Source organism: Vitis riparia, chromosome 11, assembly GCF_004353265.1.
Source record: "Vitis riparia cultivar Riparia Gloire de Montpellier isolate 1030 chromosome 11, EGFV_Vit.rip_1.0, whole genome shotgun sequence".
Taxonomy (NCBI): Eukaryota; Viridiplantae; Streptophyta; class Magnoliopsida; order Vitales; family Vitaceae; genus Vitis; species Vitis riparia.
The window spans coordinates 13067714-13077572 of NC_048441.1; positions in this window are offsets into that span (position 1 = coordinate 13067714).

Genomic DNA, 9859 nt, shown 5'->3' on the forward strand with positions numbered 1-9859 from the left:
TCTTTTGACTTGTCTCCCCCTAATGGCGAGAAAACATTTTCATCAAAATAACAATCTGCAAAGCGGGCAGTAAAAACATCACCTATGACAGGTTCAAGATAACGAATAATGGAGGGAGAATTAAAACCAACATATATACCAAGTCAACGTTGAGGTCCTAACTTGGAACGTTGAGGTGGGGCTATGGGAACATAGACAACACAACCAAAAATCCGAAAATGTGAAACATTTGGTTGGGAGCCTAAAACAAGTTGTAATGGTGAGCAATCATGATTAGCTGTAGGACGAATTTGAATTAAAGTGGCAGCATGAAGAATAGCATGCCCCAAAGCAGACAAGGGCAATTTTGTTCTCAAGAGTAATGGTCTTGCAATCAGCTGCAAACGCTTAATTAGAGATTCAGCTAATCCATTTTGAGTATGGGTATGAGCAATAGGATATTCAACATCAATACCAACTGACATACAATAATCAAGAAATGTTTGAGAGGAAAATTCACCAGCATTATCAAGATGAATTTTCCTAATATGATGATCATGGAATTGTGCCTTAAGTCGAATTATTTGAGCAAGTAACCTGGTGAAGGCAATATTTCTAGTTGAAAGAAGACAAACATGAGACCAACGAGTTGATGCATCAATTAAAACCATAAAATAACGAAAAGGTCCACTAGGTGGATGGATAGGTCCACAAATATCACCTTGAATACATTCTAAAAAGGCTAGTGATTCATATTCAACCTTGGTAAATGATGGTTTAATAATTAATTTGCCTTGTGAGCAAGTAACACAATTGTAATCATTGGGCATCAGAATCTTCTGGTTCTTCAAGGGATGCCCTAAAGAATTGTTGATGATACGACACATCATGGATAATCCTTGATGACCAAGACGTTCATGCCATATCATAAAAGTTTTTAAGTCATAGAACTTCTGGTTCATGACAGCATATGATTCAATGGGTCTAATGATTGTTTGATATAACCCACAAGAATAAGGAGGAAGCTTTTCCAAGATGTGTTTTTCCCCAAAAATAATTGAAGTAATGAGAAGGTATTCATTACTATCATCATTCATAGTTTCAATGTGATATCCATTTTGGCGAATATCCTTAAAACTAAGAAGATTTCGCTTGGATTTAGCATAATAAAGGGCATCATTAATGTGAATTTTAGTTCCTCTGGGTAAAATAATAGTTGATTTTTCGAAGCCTTGAATCAAGTCTACAGGACCTGATATTGTATTAGCATTAGACTTACCCAAAGATATGTTGGAAAAATATTATTTATCATGAAGGATTGTGTGTGTTGTGGCACAATCTGCAAGACATGCATCTACATTGGATGTCGTATGATGTACCAAGGTATAAGAAAGATCCATGTATCTTTTTGTGAGAAAGAAGAGAGAAGATCTTTCTATTTCTTTTGTAGAGACTAGTCGTGCTGATAACGTGTTGTAAAATTATAAAGTAAAAAGAGAAAAAAATGAGAAAGAGAAATTAGAATGTAGGAAGATAATAGAATGCACGGGAAAACTCTATTAAAATTCATTAGGGGTCTCTCCCTTTTATAGAGAATTATACAAGATATTTATGAATGGTCATCCACAAGTTACCATAGTGGTACAGAATCTCATATTTTATAACAATTTCTAACTTTTCTAACATTTAAAAAATTTTATATTTCAAATATTAAAACCGTTATAAACTTCTTATTATTTAAAATTATTATCAAAGATACTCAAATCAATTAAGGATGTAATTTGGATATGTTTGAACTGCAAAATTAGGTTTAATATCAAGAAACATGTTGCCACTTTTCAAACATGATTTCGCGGCATCAAGGAAATCAAATAAATAATCTGAAATTACCCCTCCTAGAAATATTGCTTTCTTAAGAATCTCCCAATTGTGGGGTTCACAGATAAAACATGGCTACACCTTTATTCCATGTAGTGAATGTGGGATCCTCCCTAAAAAATGCCACGTGGCTCTCTCTCCCTTGCACATGCAGATGGTCCCCCTTGCGACGCGCGGGATAGCTCATTCCACCAGGGGAAGAATCCTGTCCGGCCGACGTTCCACCTTCTCCGGATATTTCACATCCAACGCCTGACGTCGGATGAGAGAGGAGGGCGTTTCAACTTCCCCGGTCAGACATGTCCGGATCCTCTGATAGCGCTTACTCGGAGAGCATCCGCAGCCGACAATTCGAATTCCCCGAATATCTTGGCTCGTCAGACACTCGCGATTTGCCGGATCCATTTCCGATCACAATCAAAAAGCAAACTCCGATAATATTGACAACCAAGTCTCCTGAACTGTCACTCATCTTTAATGCAAGATACGCTCAACAAGATATTCCCAAATCTTCTCAAAGTGTCTGACGCATCCCCGATATTTAAAGTCATAAATTGAGGCGACATCCGCCGCCTGAATACCCTCCTGACAGCCGCCACCTGGCACCAGAAATGTCATGATTGCTTTGCCACCCTATGAGCCGCAATCATGACGATAGGACCCGCTAGCACAGCGGGGCCACACTTTTTGACTCATATATATATAAACTCTAAGGAGACTCTTAGGAAGGTAAGCATCCTTGACGAAAATCACGGAACAACACTCCCAGAGGAAAACTCTATTTTCCAACAACTTCCAAAAAACTAACTTAATCATCGGAGGGTGTGTCCGGACAACCCATCCAGACATCTTTTTGCAGGAGGAATGAGGAATTACTACTACGCGTTGATCGAGATTCCGTTGCTGGTGACTACTATTGTAGCAGGAGAATTTTGCCATCAACAGTGAACAATATTTTGGAACCTCCCTCTGTAGGTCTTAGGCTTTTCCAAGCACTTCTAGCCCAAATATAATCGACAATGATTAAACATCTTTTCCTTTTTTTAATTGGACTTCATACACTCTCCTGATAAGCTCAATATATCCCATTTGTAACATCTCTTTCCTCTCACTTTTGTTTGGACAAAGGAGATCAAATAAAATTCATTGAACTACATCTTTTGCTTTGCATTGTCGGGATATATATGCCCAAGAAAAACCTTGGAAGTAATTGGCAACACTCGTGTCAACATAAACCTTCCGTGCTAAAGTGGTCGTCCTCAAACCACCCATACCGCAAATAGAAATAACCAAATAACTTCCATCATTCACCAAATTTATGGAGAAGATTTGATTAAATATTGAAAGTATTTTTGGGAAGTGGGAAAAAAAAATCTTAAAATAAAAAAAAAAATTGAAAATCTTGGACCGTACAAAGAATGTGGGAATGGTGAAAAAAAAAGTGAAGAATTTTCATATTGTTCGTATTTTTTTATAACATTCTTCGTACCATTTCCAATTACAATGTGATCGTACCCTCTCCAATTAGAATGTAAGATTCCCCATGTATCATTCCTCACATTCTTCTACCGTCTACAATTATTTAGTGTTTTAAATTTTAAATTATTTTAAATGATAATTTTCATCATTTCCAAGCTTAATTAATATGGATAAACAATATTATTATATTTCTAACTGGAAAAAAAAATCAAAAGATTATAAAATTACGAAAGAATGTGGGAAATGGTATGAAAAATATGATAATCCTTACATTGTTCATATAATTTCTCACATTCTTCATTCCCTCTTTAATTTTTTAGTATTTTAAATTTTAATTCTACTAATAACAAAGTTATTAGGTTCTATCTTATTATTGAGAAAACCACAAATAATAACAATAATAATAATTTTCAATACATTTTATTTTATTTTGGCTAGTAATAAAATGGGCAAAAGTTTAGTAAAATGTAAAATGTAACCATAATAAAAATGTGTTTATTTTCTATTTTTATTTTTATAGTTATTAAATATTGAAATGAACATATATTTTTGGCATTTGGGTTACATATATATATATATATATATATATATATATATATATATATATATATATATATATATATATAAACTTGACAAAAATTATTCTCACTTTCTAAGACCACAAATTAATCTCTCATTTTGAACATTAACTAATATCCCTCAAATTGAGTACAAATGATTACTATTTCCTCAAATTCACTACAAATGATAACTATTTCACATTGAAAACTAAAATCTAATCAAATTAATGTAATTGGTTTAGATGCACTGAGAATCATACTGACCAAATCTCAAATGAAAATCATGTTGTTCAATCCAATTAGATTCATAGACAATAACTAACTAAATTGTTTAAGGTCAATGTCATTCAATTTAATTTAGAAAATAATTTTTTTTTGTTAAGAAAAATATAAAATGCCTAACTTAAAATTGGGCATGCAAACCTAAAATCACTAAAAATTAACTATTTGAGTTTGATAATAGGTTCCAAGCTCAAGGTGGTATTTGCTTTTTTAACTTAATATCTAATGCAATTTGCATTTAGACTTTAGATTTTTTTTTTTAACTTATTACTTATTTAAGAAAAAAATGATCGAATAGAAAAAATCAAAATATTTTGACTTTTTGCTAAATGTTAAAAATAACTTTTCAAAACAATTAAAACACAATTTTAGCATGACCCTCGCCTTATTAATACTTAATACTTAATACTTAATAAAAATAAAATAATAAAAATAAAATAATTTAATATTTGATATTATTAAGTTTTATTTAAAATTAAGTTCTATTTAGACTTAAGTAAAAATAAATAAATATCTTTTAAGAGGGTGTTTAATAAATGAACTTAATGACTTAATATGATTTAATAAATTAATTTAAGTCATTAAGTAAATTAAATATATTTTGGAAAATAACTTAATATTACTATTTAAATTTCAAAAAAAAAAGTATTAAGTTAAAATAAGTAATTTATTCTTAATCTTAAATCTTTTTTAAGATTTCAAACCAATTAAAGAAAGGAAAAAAATAAAAAACCAGAATTCCAACTCGGCCATAAACATTATGGGTTCAGATCAAGTTCGCTATGGCATAGAGGGACAAAGAATTTCCAGCAGAATAATATAAGCCATTGTTTGGTAGCAGAGAAAGCAGAGGAAAAATTGAAAGAAGAAAATAAAGCATAATATGATATGTCTGCTTTCCTGTTGCTTTGAGAATTCCCAGAACATGACAAAATTAGAAGAACTGTGAGACAAACAGCTGTTTCAAAATTCTCAGATCCCAAACCATCAGAAATCCACGAGATTCCAAAAAATTGTAGCATTGAAGTGTTAAACAAAGCACAGATAGCCTGAAAACCCCCATTTCCAAAACCAAATTTGCTTCTGTTTTTCCTTGAATTTCTTTAACAACAAATTTTACACGAAACCCAAGTTTCATTTTCCCCGGAAATGGAAATAAAAAGCGAGATTACAGTGCTGATACCTTCATCTTCTGGAATAAGTTCAGCATGGGATCTGAACTCAGAAAAACAAAAGAAACCAAGAAACAATAACGTTATGTTTGGTTTCCCGAAAACAGTAAGGAAAGAAAAAAATAAAAAGGGAAATGATTTTTTTATAATTAAAAATATTAAATAAAATTAAAATTAATTAAGATTAATAAAAAATAATTAAAATTTTATATATTTAAAATTATTTAATCTTTATATCGATGAATTAAAATAAATAAAATAAATTTGAAATTAAAATAAAATTATTAACTTTTAATTTATTTTTTTCTTCGCTTTTTCTTTTTTTCTATCTTTTTTTATATTTTATTTTTTTTGTATTTTTTTTCAAATTTTCTGAGAACCAAACATAATATAAGAGAAGAAAAAAAATGAAGAATCGATGAATTTACTCAGTAGCAACTCTTGATTGACTGGTTCGCTTTACACTAAATTGAGTGAGTTGGAGAGAGGGGTTTAAGGGGTTTTTTTTTTAAGAGGAGAAGCTTTGAAAGTTCAACCACATGAATGGTACGTTCATGGCTGCGCATTACTTTTTCTTTCTTTTTTTTTTTTTCCATTAAATTATTATTTTATAAATTCAAATGAGTTTAAGAATGAATTCCCAGGAAATTTATGGCGTAGAAAATCCAAGTTTTCTATGCAGATCCATGGGCCGTTCGATATGCTGCCTTGGACCTGGCTTTCTTGGGAGAATGCCGAGGCATGAGACGGGCTGTCCTGTGACAGCCTCTCAAAGGCTTTGAACCTCATGTCCTGGTTTATTGGGCTCCTCTTGACTATTGGTGCTTGGACTGCGATTTTGCCTTGGAGCGTGCTCACTACAGAAGACGCGGAATTTGGCCTGAGAGTGGGAGATGGGCTGGTGCGTAAGAAATCCAAATTCAGAGTAGTTAGAACCGAGAATTGGGTCCACTAGTTCCAGAAGGTTCCCCTGCTCGTGTAGGAGATAAGCCTGCAATTCCGTGTTTCAAACTTTCAAGCTGTCAAAACAGAAACTTTTGTTTTAGAAAGATTATAAAATAGTTTTTAAAGACTATTTTCAGAATAGAACTCAAAAACACTTTTCAAACAAAATTTTGGTGTTTACCAAACAAATTTTTGTTTGGACACTTAAAATATTCTTTTTATATTTTTAAAAATAGTTTTTATTTATAGTAATTTATTTTAAATTATTCTTTATATGTATATAATTATTTTTAAAAATAATCTCATTAAAACAAGTAAAAAAATTCAAATATCCTAATTTCATCAAAATTCTCAAAACATTATTTTTTATTTTTCAAATTTCTACGTTTTAATATCATAAAATTATTTTTAAAAAGAGTTCTAATTTTCCTTTTTCACAAAAAGATAAACGCCCTAGTAACCGAGATTAGTTTTGAAACTATTTGTAAATAATATCCTCTTTAAGGATGAAGGGATCCTCGTAGCTTTAGAACGCATTTACATAATTAAGAGGATTTAATACTTATATAGAATTAATAATTTTCTTCTCAATCCTATGTGAAATATTACAAACATCATATACAAACATGATGTCTTTGTTATTTTGTACGAGTTAAACAGACAAATATTCTTAATGGATCAATCAAATCCCCTATATATAATCGTGTAAATATTCTCCACTTTTGATTCAAATGGGATAATATTTATGTAATTGGATTGAGATAATTATAAATATGATTTGAATTTTAAAAATATATAATTTAATCATATTGACCATATGTTCTTCGAGGTCATTTTCAAATTAAAAAATTGGAAAGCACCTCGAAAATAAAAATATAAATTGTGAACGTGGCAATTCATGTAAAAAAAGGATTAAATTGAGAATTATTTTACAGGTCATTATAAATATGATTTTTCTTTTAATTAATTATTGTGGTCCAAAACCCTAATACATGAATGCGAATGCGATGGAGGCCCTGGCCCTGGCAATGCCCCATCAGAACTCACGTGTCTTTTATCCCCACAAGGATTTTCTACATTGATAAATAAATAATTATAGATGCCCGAGCCGTGAGGCAAAAAAATAAAATGAAAATAAAATTTGGATGTCAATTTCCCTTTGCCTTCTAGAATAGTAGGTGACACCGTCTAAAAAAGAATAAAAAATCAAAAGAATCAAAGTTTGACTTGTAGATAAAAAAAAGATAAACATAGGATGAATTAAGCTGCCTTTCATCTCATTTCCCACTTCTCACACATCCCCTACATTATAAATTGAGAAGCTCCCTCCATCCCCTTCGCCACACCACAGCTTCCTTGAAGAAGAAGAAGAGAAGATGCATCATCCACCACACGACCCACACCACCACGGGCCGCCGCCCCCGGGACCTCCGCCCCCAGGACCGCCACCCCCGGGTCCGCCACCCCCTGGTCCGCCACCCCCGGGTCCGCCAGGTACCTTTGGCCCGCCTCCTCCGGGGCCTTATGGTCCTCCCGGTCCTCCTGGCCCTCCCGGTCCTCCTGGCCCTCCCCAACGCCCCTGGTAAGTCACTAACCACCCGCCCTTGAGACTCGTGCCTACAAGTCATAACGTGTAAGGAGGGACGTGACGGCCAGCAGCTGAAAGAGAGGGTTGTGTTTGTAATTCTCTTTTTTGCTTTCTGGGTTGTGTTGTAGTAAATACTAAATACTAAATAATGCCCTCAGACTCTGTGATTTGTGACACGTGGTGGCCTAGGATTTTCATCCGTGCGTACGTGTGTGAAGTGTGTTACGATAAATGTGAGAAGCGACCACCATGTTTGTGGCTTCCTCTTCTCTCTCATTTTGGTTTTCAATTAAACTTCTTATTCTAAGATATAAAATAAAATTTAACTCATCAAACCTAAGACCTTTGAGCGTACACAAGGAAGAATGGACTTTTCAACTAAATAATTTATTAATATTTTCATGACTGAGCTTATTAATGTTTTCTATGGTGGCACACTTTCTTCCATTGTTCAACGGATGGACATTCTTTTCCAAGCTTTTTAATGTGGTTGTAGGTGGTATGTCCTTTTTAAATAATTCATGTAACATTTCAAATCATTAAATTATTTGCTCAACAATCTATGATGATTGGGTAAATGTAATCCATAAAAAGAATTTTCTCCTTATTTCTACTCAAAATATTTTTAATAAAAAGTATTTTTCGACAATTTACCTATCAAATATTTCTCGTGATTTTTAATGTCATTGTAGGTGGTATGTTCCTGTTAAATAATTCATGTAACATTTCAAATCATTAAATTAATGTTTTCAACTAAATAATTTATTAATGTTTTCATGACTACCGTATTTTATGACATGAGCAAATCATTAAATTTTTCGCTCAACAATTGATGATGATCGGGTAAATGTACTCCATAACAAGAATTTTTATTTCTATTCAAATTGTTTTTAATAAAAAGTATTTTTCTTAAATACTTTTTAGACAAATTGTCTAACATTTTTAAATAAATTTTAAGAATGCATTTAACATTGATTTTTAAAAGTATTTTTATATTTTTAATACTTAAAAAATTTTATTTTTCAAATATTATAAATATTATGAACATTTCTTAAAATTGCTGTCAACAATACTCTAAATCAATTAATGATGTACTTTGAATAGGTTTAACTGAATTTAATCCAATTTTGGAAGGGTTAAGGCAGGCCCTTTTGTGATCTATGTTAAGTATGGGGGAAGATAAAGCAACTCCAATCCAAATTAAGTAAATAATTATATGTATGTATAGCAATTGATAGCATGGAGTAATCATTACTATATTTCTATTTTTTTAAAACGTGATAAAAAAATAAAAAAAAAGTAATACTAAAGTCTTGCTGTCTTCTGGTTGAAGATTAAATACACTTCTTATAAGTGATTTAAGAACATGAATCTACTCTTATTTTATTAGCTTACTATGAGTTTAATTTTTCTATAAGTTAACATTTTTTAAATTTTATATATTATACATTTTCATTATCAAAATTTTTAATTTTACCAATCATTATTTTTAATTTAAATTTTTATCTTCATTAATTGTAAAAATGGGTTTAATGGTGTTGGAGTTGGATTTGGGTGCTCATGTGGACTGATTCGACTCGATCCAACAAAATAAGAAACATGAAACAATTTATGGAAATAAAAATTACACAAAAATGTTATTATACAATTACAAAAAAAAAAAAAAAAAAAAAAAAATCTCTCTCACACTCTTTATATGACAAAAGTCAAATGAACAGAGTTCTATAAAAAAAAAATTTTCTCTTGAATTATATCTATTTATTTTTTCTCTATTTTTCTTAAGGTTATGACATTTGTATCATGAAAACATAATGGTTCTCAATTTTTTGTAATTTCATTTGCTACTTGAAAAAAGAATTCACCCGTGAACAACCAATGTAGATTTTAGGCATTTCATAAGATAATTCAAAACCTTTTTCCATTAAATGACAATCGAGAAACATAGTGCGACTTTTCAAATATGATTTTGTGGTATC